This window comes from Anastrepha obliqua, chromosome 1 (assembly GCF_027943255.1).
Source record: "Anastrepha obliqua isolate idAnaObli1 chromosome 1, idAnaObli1_1.0, whole genome shotgun sequence".
In the NCBI taxonomy this organism is placed as follows: Eukaryota; Metazoa; Arthropoda; class Insecta; order Diptera; family Tephritidae; genus Anastrepha; species Anastrepha obliqua.
This window is the reverse complement of record NC_072892.1, coordinates 148394913-148411380: the sequence shown is the minus strand read 5'-3', so window position 1 is coordinate 148411380 and position 16468 is coordinate 148394913. Positions and strand designations below refer to the sequence as shown.

Sequence of the window (16468 nt, the reverse complement as noted above, 5' to 3'; positions counted from 1 at the left end):
CAAATAATAAATTAAGCCGCTGTTTGTGATAAGCGAAATCGCACAGGTTTAGGAAATACCAAATTGTTATCAGCAACATCTCTCGCACATGTACATACGCATGTATGTATTTTCTCCTATGCTCTAGAAATTCTCACCTTTACTCTCTATTTTCAAAAAGAGATCCCATATTTGCGTCACCAGCCAATTAGCGATCTACCGAAGTCAAGCTAATTTTTATACATACCAATGAATGAATCCGATCAGCGGCTGATGCGTTGAATGTTTGAGCGAGAGAACAGCTTTAAGCTAGACAAATTTAAAAATTGAATATATAGAGCTTCGGAGTTTATAAACAGTTCAGTCGCTCAAAATCTGTCTTAGCTAAAAGTAAATTGTCTTGAACATTCAAAGTGCCTCAGTAAGCTAGTTGTATAGCGAAAATCGCGAGTGTTTTGCTGGAATCATACGTGGGAAAAGGTATCTTTCATGTGCTGTGATTTGAATAAGTTTTAGCATATTTTTTGAAGATTATTTATATACGCTAATTATGACCGGAAGAAATTCGTTTTATTGTTGCACTGCTGATACGTACTTTTCTGCGTATGAATGTGTTTTATAAATATGCATACATATGTATGGGTATGTATGTATGTATGTATGTACTTATGTTATGAAGCTGTTTGCATTCATATCTATGTATGGTGTGATATGGATATGTACATATGTATGTAGTGATGTACTTGTGCGTAGTGTAGTTTAGTTAAAGTCGCCTTTGGAAAAACGCTGTTTTACGCACTTAAATATTTATGCAAATAATCTTTAGTGCAGTCCATCACCTGTTTGTTCAAAATACACTAATTTGACATGTATGTATATACATATGTATGCGTGTTTTTACTTGCATATGGATATTTGTGACGAAGTGCTGACCAGTGCAGGAATTCCTAAGTATTGTTCAAGTCCGATAATTATAAGTACTTGCAGGGTAGCAAGTCTCTCTCCATACTTAAGGATGTTCTTTTGAATTTAATTCAACAACAAATTTTAAGATTATATTTATATGCATAAGTATATACATACATATATACAACTACGGTGAAAATATGATAATAGCACCATAGGGAGCTGTAAAATTCAAACTTTAAAAAGTTTTAATTTTTTGAACATAAAATTATTTTAATTTTTTTTAATTAATTAAAAAAAAATTAACTTATAAATGTAAAACAAAAGTACTTTTAATCCATAATTATGCTATTTAACTAGTGTGTTAATACTTTGTTGAGTATACTTTATTGGCAATCGCGGCCGCACAGCGCCTTGGCAAAGAATCCACTAAATCCGGGCATCTTGTTTTTTTTTTCGGGACAACTAGCAAGTGCAGCACTCAGACATTAATTAAGTCCATTGTACTACACTTGGACTCCCTATTAATTTTCTTTAAATCTACCCGATCTCCGAAGAAATCTGAGTAGATCTTATGGTGCCAAGGAGCCAAGGTGGTCGCTGATTCGAGCGAAGGCAGGGCAGACGCACAGGAAGTGGTCCGCCGTCTCATCCTCCTCTTCACAAGCTGGGCAGAGTACACTGTCTAAGATGCTCACCTTTTCCATGTGCTTCGCCCACAGAAAGTGGCCCGTCACCAGTCCAACCAGCTGTATGCACTACCTTCTGCTTAGTGACAGGAGGGTTTGCGACAGTTGATCGGACATGACAGGTAACATCAGTTTCGTCCATCTGCAGCCTCTCTCAGCTTGCCAAGCTCGCTTGTGGGTTGTAGTAATCCATTTGCTAACCGTGGCTTTGATGGCTGCAGAAGGGAGTGGCAAAACGGGCTCTGGGCCAAAGAAGTTGGCCTCAGAGCTCATCTTAGCCAAGGAATCAGAGGTCTCGTTTCCTACGATACCCACGTGTCCCGGGACCCATGTTAGCATCAGGCTGTTATGTCTACCGACATAGGTCAGCCTAGATTTACAGGACTCGACTACCCCTGATTTGGTTGGAGGGCTGTCTAAGCCCATTAGCGCAGCTTGGCTGTCGCTGCAGACACATATAGATCTGCCTCTCCATCGGTGTTCCACAACAAAGTTCATCGCTTCTTGAACCGCATATACCTCCGCTAGAAACACAGATGCTTGCATTCCAAGAGCAAGACAAAACTGCACGTCCTGCTGGATTCCACGTAGACCCCAGAGCCGGAGCTATGCTCGGCCCTGGAGCCATCCGTGAAAATGGCATCTAGTAATCGGAATTCTCTCCCAACTTTCGTGTACATCGGGCAATATTCTACATTTGGTGGTCTCCTAACGTAACTACGAGAACTAGTCCCTCCATACAACACGATTTTGTTCTCATCTGTTCACAAAATGTTTCTCCACTTTTCCACTGGCCCATTGGAGTGTTGCTTAGCAAATTTCATGCGTTTAGCTGCGTGCTTAATAGTCAAAAGAGGGAATTTTCAACAGATACGGCAATATTTAGGTCCTTGTTAAGCTCCGTTGCTGGCTTGAATGGCTCGTTTTTGCTTTGTCTAACTAATCGCTTGACGAGGAATGGCGATATAATAGATTTTCGTCCACGAGACTCTACTTTTTGGAAAAAATGTTTGGCATTACTAATCAGCATGTTTGAGCAGCCCAGTAACCGACTTATTTCAGCGCAGGTTTTGCCCTCCTCAAGCATTTTTTTTAATAATTGTCCTTTTTTTCTTCACTACAGTGCTTTCCGCGGCCCATATTTGAAAAATTGATATTAATTAGATGTTTTATCTGTTTTGTCTTTTAAAAAATCACCTTTTCTAACAAAAACGTGTGTTTCCCAATGATCATTTTTGCGCAAATGCTTTTTTTCGACAAAAATATGTGCTTGGTGGTATTATTTTCACCGCGCTCTTTTGTATTCCCCTTTCAATTTTGCTGCTTTTAAGAAGAACCGTTATTATTTTAGTACTGTTTTTTGCTCTCCCAAATCAGAGAGACTGTCAGTAAGCCAAGAGAAAAGTAACTGCAAACCAAATTCCTTTTAGTCAAGTTTTACTGTGAAATAAAGGGAGCTGCTTGTTTTGGTGCTATTATTTTCACCGACACTGTATATATGTACTATATATGTATTTTCTTCTTATTTTATTTTTTTAGAATATTGGAGAATTTATATAAGTATGTCAGACTTATGACTTTTATGGCTTATATTGCGTTAAGGCGAACTTTAATTTCCCAAATTAGTACAAATTTTGAAAGAAAGAAGTTAATCATGTCATGAGGAACAATCCCAAGGTTCCCATGTCAGTTGGTTCTGCACTATCGGAACGATACGGAATTATATACGGCCAAGGGCTGTCACTCCAGCAGTTCTTTCAATCTAGAATAAGGTTAAAGGGGAGATAAGAGGGATTGTTTTTAAATTTTTTTTATTAACTCAGTGAGTGTTCGTTTATTCAGTCAAATTCCGTATAGTAATTCAACACTTTAATTTTTCCTAAATTCTCATTGCAAATATTGCAAGTTGAGTGAATGACAGTAAATCTTAGAAGGTGGTGCTTTCCATTTCAATTCAACCGGGCTATTCGGGTCATGTTCTTCGATTTCGATGTAACTTAAATATGTTGCTCTCTGGTCAAAATAATGAGATACGTATTTTTTTGTTCGCCCGAAAAAAATTTTTTTCAAGAGTTATCGGCAATTTTGTTTTTCGGCTCAAACTCGATTTTTTTTAATTATATAAGAAAACATTTTTTTAAATGCCCATAACTTAGTCGAAAATGAACCGATTTTAATAATTTTGGGCTCAAAATGATCGTAATTACTTACACGAGCGACTTCATATAGAAACAATTGCAAAAACGTAGTTGAAAATTTTTTATTTTGAGCCGGAAAACAAAATTGCCGATAAAGCTTGAAAAAAAATTTTTTCTGGCGAACAAAAAAATACGTGTCTCATTATTTTGACCAGAGAGCAACATATTTAAGTTACATCGAAATCGAAGAACATGACCCGAATAGCCCGGTTGAATTGAAATGGAAAGCATCAGGTGTCTTGAGAAAGTAGATTTGCGGTGCGCATCATAAGCCGCAACAGAAACTTATGAAATAAAAAAATTAAAATGCATTTGGTAAAGGAGATGTTTCTCGATTTACCCCAAGAATAATTTTTTTGTTTCGTTTTTTTTTTTTAATTTCTTGTAACTCTTAGAGCCAATAAATCGGCTAATTTGTTGCTGGAAGATTTATATTTACTTGAAAGAAAAACAAACAAAAACTCACAGGGATATCCGGCGAATTATGTAAAGAATACAATACTTCTTCAAAAATTTCAAAACGATTGGTCTAGTGATCGGCATTCTTTTAAGTCGGAAGAGTCAAAAATTCAAATTTACAAAATTTTACAGTTTTTAAAGAGCCGCAACAAATTCAGTGAGAGCGATCGCCTTGCATGATTTTAGAAAATTTGTATAAATTTGGCTCTAAACTTGTTGTTTTAAGTTTCCAACACGTCGTCTAAAGTTTCATTCGTTAGTTGGCTTCTTGAAATTGAAACTGGTCGAGCCAAGGAGCACCAGGAGATTTGGTGGCTCCTAAAAAACTCAGGCTAAAAAGTCCATTGTATATAGAGCTCTGGAAAGAGGGTAGATAGTCAAGGAGGGAAGGAGAAAAGTATCAGAGAGTGATATAGGAAAGAATAGAGACAGAGATAGAGACAGAGATAGAGATAGTTAGTCCTTTGAGAATTTTCCAGATTCTTTGGCAAATCTGTAAATATCCTCCAGTTTTAGAGAACGAATATTACTTATTCTTACGACATCAGAACCCAAAATTCGTAGCCTTGTTGCACTGGCAAAGGCATGACACTCACAGAGAAAGTGATCAGTGCTATCCGCCTCTTCCAAGCAAGACAGGCTCACTGGGTCCTCAATGATTCCAATGGTGGTCATATGCTGACCCCATGAGTTGTGTCCGGTAATAATACCGACCATCAACCGAACGTCTTTCCTTCCAAGGTTTTAGTAGAAAGTTTAACAGTTTTCTGTTCGGTCTTGTCACAAAACTCTTTGCAGTTCTGCAGCGTTCTAGAGCGCACCATCGCTCCTTATGTAAATTGCCTACATAATCGCTGATCCAATTCATGATTTCTGCGGAACTAATTATGATTATTTGCTCGGGCCCTTGTGGGGGAACCGCTGATCTACGGTTGGTCAATTCATCGGCAATTTCGTTTCCTTGAACACCGGAGTGTCCCGGAACCCATATAAGTACAAGCCTGTTCTGTCTTGCGACAGATTTAAGCTTCTTCTTGCATTCTTAAACAATCTTTGAGGTTTGCTTCGCGTTCTCCAGGGCCTTTAGTGCAGCCTGACTGTCACTGAAGACTCCAATCTATTTCCCGCTCCATCTCCTCTCGATTATCCATTCGGCTACTTTCAGGATGGCAAAAATTTCGGTTTGGAAAACAGTTGGCTTCTTACTGTACTTTTAATTATATTAATGCAAAAGAACGCTTGCTCGCATGAATATGTCGATCCGAAGATAGTCAGCACTCCAAATGCCTACTTCTTCACCCCACTGTAGCAATCTGACAGACTAATCCATGCGTCGAATATAATAATGGATGAACTCGCGGCGTTTGGTTTAAAGCTGTCCACTTTTGTTGCGTTACGTACATACATTTCTGGACCTCCCACTCTTCCAACTTGGTTGCCTGCTACTACATATGAACGCTAGCGCGGTTTTGTTGGTTCTAAATTGCTCAATTCTGTCAGCAAATTCATCTTTAATTTTATTTTATAACTGTGCTGAAGTAATTCGTGTCAACAGTTGCATTGGTTTTATCGAGATATTGCTTTGGAATGTGAAAATGAGGTAATTTACAGCTCTGAATATATTCTACAAAAAGAATTTATTTTTCTTCAAAACAAACCAATTCTTCTACCAAGCATAGGTACCCAGTCTTGCAGTTTGAGATTCAGCTAATTTTTGCCACCTTCACCGTTCTCTCATTCAGGGTGATTAATAATTTTTTTTTTTTTCATTTAGGGATGTATTTATTTCATTCAATACTTTACCTTTCGAATGCCATCACATTTATTGCGAAGAAGGACGTCGGAATACTGAGTCTCCATTTCGTTTAAGAATTCTTTACATTTGGCGAGTACAAAGCGATAGATCGGTGCATAATCCTCGTTAACCGACGCAGAACGATTAAACATTTTTCGATAAAATAAATAATATTTGCCGCTTTAAAGAGTCGCAGGTTGCCGACCCCTGGTCTCTAGTAGATTTTGGCGTGCTTCAAAGCTTCAGAACAAAGTTAATGGGCTGCATTCGTCCAGCAGTGCTAAAAATGCGCTAAAAGAATACATTGTTTATTAGTACTTAAACTTTATAAAAAAGTGTATTTTAATTTTTCTTTGCAAAAATTAGTATATAAAAAATCACGTGACTCAAAGTGCAATGGAAAAAGTTGCTCCACGGTCTGCATCATTTCTCCTTAAAATGTTGATGGATCTGTAAAAAGTAAAAAAATTCTTGTAAAATAAAGTTTTAGTTATAGTCTGTCGAGCCGGTTTTTGAATTTTGAAAAAGTTTGCAATTTACGGCATCTTAAAAAAAAGTATGCATTTTACGCACACTTTAATTTTGTTTATAAATTTATTTAATAAAATATCTAAAATCCGGCTCGACAGACTATAGAGAAAACACTTTCGAATACAGTGAAACCTCGATATAACGAAAAACTCAACAAAACGAATTTTTCTTTAAGTCCCTTGAAAAAATCTCGCTTTTACGAAGTTTTTTATACAAAAATGCTCTACCTATAGTTATAACGAAGAATTTCTGAGTCTGAAAGCCTCTATATAGCGAAGCAATTACCTCTATACAACGAAAAAAAAGGCAAAATCAAATTTGTGGCAAGCTGTTAAAGTTCCGTTATCCCAAACCTCAGCATAACAAAGTGAAAACAAAGCAAAATAAGCCAAAGTCCCGTAATTATGTTACGTGTACACAAAAATGTGTGAAATTGTAGTCACTCGTGCCTTGACTTTTGTCAAAATGAGTTCATTAAAACGTAATTCAATTTCTATTCGCGTGAAAAAAATTAATAATTGATGCCGTTGATCAAGCTGATAAACTGAAACAAGAAATTGCTAAACAATTTAATATTCCGCCGAGTACTCTTTCAACAATTTAAAAAAATAGGGCGATTATTTGCAACACCAAGGCATTAAAGATGAAAAGAATGCGGGCTGCTGAATATGGAGACATTGAGCACTGTTTGTTTAAATGGTTTTCACAATGTCGGACTCAAAACATTCCTTTCGGAGGTTCGTTAATTAAAGCCAAAGCTGAAGGATTCACTGTACGTATGGGGCATAGGGAATTTAAGGCTACCAGCGGATGGCTTGAAAATCTTAAAAAGCGCTATGATATCGGATTTCGAAAAGTGAGTGGGGTAAGTGCCAGAGTAAGTAACCAAGTTTGTTCTGACTGGAAAACGTTTATACCATGTCTGTTGGCAGAATATCAGCCCACAATATTTTTAATGCAGACGAAACTGAGCTATTTTTTGAATGCGCACCAGATCGAACAATGGCACTTAAATCTGAGAAATACCACGGTGGAAAACATAGCAAGGAAAGACTCAATTTTATTTACGATAGATAGTTAAAAGCTTACCAGTGGACTACTTTGCGAACAAAAAAGCTTGGATGACTACTTAGTGGAGTGTCTGGAGCGTTAAAAACGTTAAAACCTAGGATGTCTTAGGGACTAGATGAAATTAAATTATCTTTGCGAAAATGTGTTGTGAATAACATAAATAATAATCTCTACCTATTTAAAAGTTGTGCATTTGATTTTTAAATAGCAAAAATTTATGATTGCAATAACTTATGTGCTATAATGCAAATAACGTTGTAGAATTTATTGTTTTTGTAACAGAAGTGGAAGCAAATGAAAAAATAAATAGATTATGGATAATTAAATGTTAAAAAAAAAATATTATGTAAACTATTCGTTTATTTAAATAATTAGCATACAAAAAAAAACAAAAAAATTGTTTTCTGTTATAGCATAAAAGTAAAATCGAATTAATTATTAAAAACAAAAAAATTATGACTATTTAAAAGAAAAAAATGAATTAACAAAAAAATTTGTCTATTGAAAAATTTACATTTTTTCAAATATCATCTTCAATTTCACTGATGTTAATCATAGGCGCTACATTTAGACAGCTGTCGTCGTTGCACTGTAGGCATGCTACACTGCAGTATAATCCACTTTTTCGGCATCCGCATCCAGCTCCACATCCTTTTTTGCAATTGCAAAATAACATTTTTAATAAATTTTCCGGAGCAGGTAATTGATTCGTAAATATTGGATGATAAGTATTATTGGAATAGTTCCATCCCCAATTTTCGATGATTAAATCATTCCCTAACCACATCTGGATTTGTAGGTAAACCCGTTTAAAGTGTTCAAATGCTGCATCAGATGTGGGAGGTAACGAAGATAAAAGAACACTTGTGTCTTTGCCAGTTGCTTTGATGAAGGAATTGAACCTGAATGTATTCAAATCTGTCATTTTTGCCGAAGCACCATAAAGTCCCAAAATACATGTAATACCAGCTTGAAATATATTATTTGCATCTTCATGTACATTTTTAAATACTGCTGCTGAATCATGTAGATCATTCCGCTTCTCACAATTTTTGATAAACTTAATTTTTCCTTTATTGTAAAACGCAGAAGTATCACAGCCCGTGAAAGCATGTAAAAATAGAACATGTTCTTTACATGCTGGTAGAGATTTTTCTAAACTTTTCGATGAAAATATTTGTTGGTTAACTTTGCCTCGGGATGGTTTTAAAAAATATATTTCACGATCAGTAGGCGTCAATGCCGTTAACACAACCAAGACGTCAATGTCTTCAGAAATTACAACAATATTTTGAGATTCTAAACTAATTGCTGTATCAACAATTAATTTATCTGCATCGCTTTCCGCTTGGCATGTAAAAATATTGTTATCAGCTAATTTTATTCTTAACACTTCGATTAGGCGAGATTTATTTTTTTTATTCGTTAGAAATTTATCTTGAGCGATTTTTAACGGCATATTTTCATCAAATTCAATATCTGTACTTATATTTTTTAGTGCGCGACGATTCCTTTCAGCAGATTTAATACCGTCCTTCTTATATCCATCAAATACCACGTATGCGTTATTATAATTATTCCTCAAATATCTTACGTAATGTTCGCATATCATTTTGAATGTTTCATTTAATTGCCATTTGCAACGATATAACAACATGCCTCCATCAATAACATAATGAACGTTTTCTAAGCTTTTCAAATTAATCTGAATTTCTGGGAATAATTCGTAGAAAGTTGATTTTTTTGTCTTTCGCATTTGGCCATCTTCAAACAGAGCAAGTGGATATGGTGCCAGTTCATAATTCATATAAGTTTTTAGTTCATCATCTGTTTTTTTCAACACACAAATACGTTGAAACAGCAACAATGGATCAACGGGAATAACATTGTTATGAATTTTTATTTTATTATTTTTAGCCAATAGAGAATTTATTTTATCTTTCCTTAAAAACTTCAATTCGCGTACATTTTTCCCTTCGATTTTCTTCATAACTTTTAAACCTTCTTCAAAAGCATTGTAACAATTTATACTTTTATCACCGGTAATTCCAGTGGCAATTGACATAATTGCATCTGTATCAGGAAAAGGACTGTGTTCTTTGAAAAAGTCTACCAATCTTTTTACATCGATACCATCCCTTTCTATTCTAGCATCTGTAGAATCACTGTGTTGATGACTTTTATTGAAAGATATGTCACACAAATTTTCTATGCTTTGAATAATATCTTTACTATCAATAACTCCTCTGATCCATTTATAAACTACACTTTCAGTGGCACCTCGTTTAAAAGGACCCCCTTCGACGCTCATTCCTTTCATTAAAGTCTGCTCAATAGTCTGATCACTTGCAATACCAGAAAAAAAATATCTGATCGCCTAGATGTGAAATATCCTGTTGTATATTTTTCGAACTCTGCTGGATCCATTATATACTGTAATTCCTTCATATCTTGCAGATAAATTTGTGCAGCCTTCGCATAGGGAAAATGTCCTGATGCGTGGAATAGTGGAATCATCAGCTCAATACTATGTAGATGTAAATTCCAATCCCCCATACGGTCGGCAGCAATGAAGTCTTTCAATATTGTTACCATTCGAAAATACGTAATCCATAGTTTTGATGTTCTATTTTTATTTTTATTTTCAAGCTCAACTAACTTATCTTCAAAAATTCTACTCAGCATTTGAAATCCTTGGTTTTCTGTAATTTCATTGTAATTGAACATTTCAAAAAACATCGATATTTGTTCGTCATTCAATACATTTAAAAAATCCGCATTATTCTCCTTAAGATCTTCAAAAATTAATTGTGCTAAAGCTTGCTGCAATAAGGTATGAGCACGTACTGCTCTAGCATAGGCACGTCCTGACGTTATGTGATCAATCGTATTTTCTGGATAAATGGTAGAAAGAACTTCTTTTATCCCACTTCCAGCCATAATATAACCAATAATATATAACGTTGGGAAGATGTTTGTCTTTATCTATTTAAGTAAAATTTAACGTAGAACTAAAAACAAAATTTTTCCAACTCAATATTATGCTCCAATATATTAATTTTTCATATTTTTTTGTTTAAACAATGAAAAAATTAATTGCACAATATAATATTGGCAGAAGTTACCATTTAGAGCATACAAAAGAAAATCCTGTTGGTTACATGGCAATTCATTCAGTCCCTACGAGATCCGAGGTCAAAACCCCTGGGCACTCCACTAACTGAAATATGGTTGGTTTACTTAGAAAAATTTGACAACGAAATGACTACGGCTAATCGCAAAGTATTATTGCTCGTTGATAAGTGCATGGCGCACAAAAACCCTACATCACTGAAATCTATTAAATTACAATTTCTGCCGCCAAACGCAACATCGAAACTACAACGTCTTGATCTGGGAATAATTAAAAATTTCAAGCAATTCTATCGCAAAGAGGTCATTAAAATTTTAATCAATGGGGCGGGGGAAGAGGGGCGCAAGAGTAATATCAACGTTCTACAAGGCATTAGAATGGCCCATAAAGCATGGGAAAACGTAAAACAACCAACGATTGTCAACTGTTTTGCAACATGTAGCTTTGTCGACAGTCCAAATATTTCGACCACAAATAATTGTGTTCAAGACAGCGAAGAATGGCTTGTCGTTAAAAAGCATTTCAATTTGAATGAACGATTTGATGATTTTGTTACTTTCGATGATAACGTCAATACTACGGGTCTTACCATATTACCTACTGATGATGACAATGTTGATAGTGTCTTGAACAGAAATACAGTCGACATTGTTGAGGAAAATGAAGAGGTCGAGAACGTTATCACTGCCAAAGAAGCTAAACAAATGGTTGAAGAGGTCCAAACTTTTCTTGAGGCACAGGAAGCTATATCAAAAAGTGCATTCGATAGCATAGCATCTGTTGAGCGAAGTATTGATGGCTGCATTCGAAACTTGCGCAAACAGACAAAAATAACCAATTATTTTAATACAATAAAATCTAATTGAAAAAATTTATAACTTTTTTTTTTATATCCACCACACTTCAGTGCAGTTTTATCATTATTTTGATGTAAACAGGTAAAAACAGTATTTATAACGAATTTGCTTTCAGATTTCTTTCAATTTCGTTTTACCAAGGTTTTACCAATAAGTACCTATAGCGAATAAATAGATATAACGAAAAATTTTCCGGTTCCCTTCAGATTCGTTATATCGAGGTTTCACTGTATTAAAAAAAAATAGCATCAAAAAATATTAAAAACTGTATGAGTTATCATGCAGACCGTGCCGGAAAAAGTAGTTTCGAGAAAAACACGAGTTTAAAGTTTGCGGTACAGGAGCGCGCGGACAGCTCTCTACTTCGTTAATGGGCTGTAGAAGCTATAATATTGGGAATTTTCGCATGAAAATTTCACAGTATATTTCTAAAATACTCTACTTTCGAAGTATCGAAATTTCGATTTTTTGAAAATTCTGGACCCCTTAAAGTCGAGCAGGTATAGAAACCTTGCCTGGTGCAATGGACGCTCAAATAATATCGTAAATTTTGCTCCAACTGACTTGACGCAATATTCTCGAGGAATTATGCGTTAATTAAAAAAAAAAGTAATAATAAGAAAATATTTAAATACCTTATCCCCCCTTTAACTCAGTAAGTTGTAATATTTTTTAGTATATGTGGTTACTGTTGTTGTAGCAGTTCAGTGTAGTATAATTTATCAGTTAGCTTGTCTATTTGTTCATAAAATCACGAACTCCTTAGTTCTGCTTGTTGCAAATAAAAAGTTTTTAGAATTAACAAATATTTACATATTCATAAAAGCAAATCATAATTTCCGGCACAATATTAATTGGAAATCTCGACTGATTCGTATTGTATTACTCATTTCTATTTATTTATTTATTTATTTACTGTTTTATTCATTCACTTATTCATGTAGTTAAACGTAAGACTATAGGCTTTTAGAAGAATTTCAACTCATAAATTTTGTTCGAACTTTTAAAGTGAATTGGTTTCTTTTCTACTTTTGTATAGAATAAAAGTAGCAAGATAAAGCGCAAACAAAATGTATAACAATTGACAACATGTGAAATTCAAAAAGATGCGAAAATGCAAAAAGATAATAAAACAAACAAAAAAAAAACCAAAACAGAGTAAATTCACTATTTTTGCAGACGCATGCGTGTGTAAGTATGTGTGTACAAATGTTTTTACCAAAAAAAAAAACGTAAAATGTTATGCCTTTCTTTTTCGAAGCGGTGAAAGTATTTGCATATTAACACATTTGTATGCATGTATGTGTGTATGTATGTATGAATTGTACTTTAGTCAGCCACTTAGGCATTCGAAATATCATACTTTGTGATCAAATTGCGCTTTGCTACTCGGAAAAGCCTTTGCTGCTCTTTAAAGTCTTGCTTACAGCTAATCGCATGACGTGCGTCTTATACGAAGTTTATTCATAAATAATTAAAAAAAAGCTCTTTGAATTATTTTTAGAATATTTCTTCCACAGATGTGAACTATTTTTATAATTGTGTAAGTGCATTAGTACACTAAGGCATTATAAAAAGGGTCTTTCAAAAGTGACGCCTAGATGTCTGTAGCGAATAATTTCTAAACGGTACCTTTTTATGTCATCTTTGACACTCATCAAGTAGGCAGATGTACAATTTTACAATATTAGGTCAGTCCATAAGTTCGTGCGTATTTTACCCATAATTTCACTTTTGTACGATTTTTGCATACAAAAAATTATTCGCGGAATATAACGGAACTATTTATATTTTCTTTGATATATTGTGCATTCAACATCGATCGCGTATAAGAGGCATATTTTGTATTTTTTTTATAAAAGTGGTAAAAATGCAACAACTGCTGCTGCAGAAATAAACAGAGGGATACCGTGAGTGTAAGGACTGGGCAAAAGTGGTTTTCAAAATTCCGAATTGGTAACTGCGACGTGGAGATGCTCGGGACGCTGGTCGTCTTTAACTCCGACGCCTTTCTCGAACTCGTGGAAGCTGAGCCAAATTTGACAGTGGATATGATAGCTCAGAGGTTAAATTTATCGCATGGAACAGTCCACAGGCACCTGTCTGTCAGTTGGGAAAGGTTTCAAAGCTGGGCAAATGGGTTCCGCATAGACTTTCCGTCGCCAACCTTCAGCAGAGAGTGAATGTGTGTTCTCAGCTGCTGCAACGGCTTGAAAATGAAAGTTTTTTCAACCGTAAATGCCGATGGTTAGATAAAGATGAAACACCAGAACCGACCCCTAGAGAAGATTCCTTCACCCCAAGAAGATTCTCCTGTCTATGTGATATGGCCGGTGTTGTTTATTATGAACTTCTGGAACCAAGCCAGACGATAACTGCTGATTATTGTTCACATCAGCTATGAGACACTTAACAAAAATCGATCGTCTTTAGTGAATAGACGCAAAATTTTGTTTCACCACGACAACGCAAGACCTCATACCGCAAGGCAAACATTAGAAAAGCTGAACGAGCTCGGATGGGAGCTAATGCCGCATCCACCATACACTCCGGATATTATACCTTGTGATTATCACCTTTTCCGTGGACTTCAATCCCATGTGAGAAACAAGAACTACTCCTCAAAAGAAGCTATAAAAAGGGATATCGAAGCGAATTTTGGCTCCAAATACAAACAATTTTTTGAGCAGGGAATTAAAAATTTCCCCTAAACGTTGGGAAGGCATTGTAAATAATGAATGAAAATATATTATTGATTAATAAATACTTTAAACATATTTTTTATTAATTTTAAAACCAACTTTAAAAACGCACGAACTTATGGACTGACTTGATAGAACAACGTGTTAAAATTATTCAAACTTATTATAAAAATGGTGCTATTCGTGTCCTGGTACATGTGCCACAATCTTTCGTCAACAAATGCCTACGCATCATGTGCAGAATATTCTGGCCAAAGACCATCAGTAACGACGCACTGTGGAGATTAACGAATGAGAAACTCATCCTTAGGCAAATCAAACGCAGAAAGTGGCGATGGATAGGTCACACATTGAGAAAACCACCAGACAGCATTACGAGAATGACACTGGACTTTAACCCGCTAGGGAGCAGGGGTCGCAGTTGACCAAAAACACTTGGAGAAGGTCGATGTTGCGCGAACTAGCAGATGCCGATATCATATGGGAAGGTGCAAAAACAACAGCACAGAACCGTATACGATGGAAGAGGCTCTATGCTCCCGAAAGAAGTGAACAAGAAAAAAAAGATTATGAAAATGGTATTATTACTATGCGACAACATATCGCAAAATTCGTGATTTTCTTGATGGAAGTAATCGTTCGAATGAGTCGACAGTTCGAGGGCTGGTGAAAAAACTTGAAAGAACTGGTTCTGTTGACGATAAAAAAGGACTGGCAGACCAAAAACTGGACGTTCTGTTGAGAATATTGCTGTTGTAGCGCAACTTTCGACGTCGTTATCCGATTCTCGACGTTCTCAACAAGTAGGCATTCAGGAATCGACTGTAGACGTGCTCATGGTGGACATTTAAATTATCACATTTTTAACATATAATTATTAAGAGCCGTTGGTTAGTTAAAGTGGTGATTCTTCCAGAATCCAACTAGCGCTTCCGCACCATTTTGTTGCCACATCCTCGTTACCTGCTTGTTTAACGGTTATTTACAGCATGACTATATCCAGTCTGTGCAGTTTAAGAGCCTTATTAGGTTGTTGACGTCTAAGCCAGACATTTGTTTGAGACTCTCGTACAGCGGTTGGCCCAGGATTAACATTCTGTCCTTCCATAGGGTAGGGCATTCACAGAGGAAATGGAAGATTGTTTCCTTTTCCTCCGGTTGTTTACAACTGGGACAGTATGTATTGTGAGGGATACCCATTTTGGCTGCTTGTTCTCCGATAGACCAAAAGCCAGTTATGACTGCCGTTAGTCTCCAGGCCTCCCACCGTTTCATGTTTACCAATGTCGAGGATTGCTTGATGTTGTAGGTGGACAATAAGGTTCTGCTAGTTTTGCATTTCGTCTGGTCTCTCCATCTACAATCCGCCATTCGTAGGTATTTTAGGGAAATTGTATTCTTAGCTGCATCTAATGATGTGAAAACCGATTCTGCAAGAGCGTTATTCATGACAGATCCCCCTCCTGCCAGTTTATCTGCTTTTTCGTTGCCTTCAATGTCCCGGGACCCAGATTAAGGTAACTTTATGGTTTTCACTCAAGGTGGTGAGGCTATTCCTACTTTGTTCTACAACTTTAGAGGTTGTTGTAGCCGAATCCAGTGCCTGGATTGCAGCTTGGCTATCCGAAAGAATAGCGATATTGCCCTTAAAAGAGAAATCTGCGATTAGTAGCCTACAGGCTTCCCCAATTGCCAGTACTTCCGCCCAGAAGACACTGCTGGTATTAGGGAGACGCACAGATTTCTCAATTTTACTGCCATCTGTATAGACTGTAGTGTCGAAGTTGTTTAGAGAGAATCCCTTATTCCATTCTTTCTTAGATGGAAAGAGAGTGGCAAAATTCCTATTAAATGTTACCGTCGGGACGATGTAGTCAGTCCTCACCCAGGTTGTCGCAATAATAGACTGGCATGATCATAAGTTTTTTTTCTTTCCAGCGACCCGCTTCAATTAACCTAAATGCCCTCATGGTTGCCGTCTTCTTAATATGTAGGTCTATTGGAATAACGTGTGTTAAGAGCCGTACTTTGAATAAAAATAGTGAAACCTCAAAGAATCTAAATTTTTACATGTTTTATTTTAAAACAATATCTAGGCGCGCCTTTTGAAATACCCTTTACATTACTTTATGCACTCAATGGTTCTTT

General features: G+C 36.0%; 1 protein-coding gene across 1 annotated transcript in view; it reads left to right on the top strand.

Moving 5' to 3' along the window:
• The first annotated feature begins 332 nt into the window (after positions 1-332).
• The window catches only part of LOC129236444 (gelsolin-like), a 42827-nt gene continuing 26691 nt past the window's right edge, over positions 333-16468 (top strand). Inside the window, exon 1 of the mRNA XM_054870838.1 lies at positions 333-459. The gene's annotated coding sequence lies outside the window, so the exon portion shown is untranslated. The remainder of the gene's footprint in view (positions 460-16468) is intronic.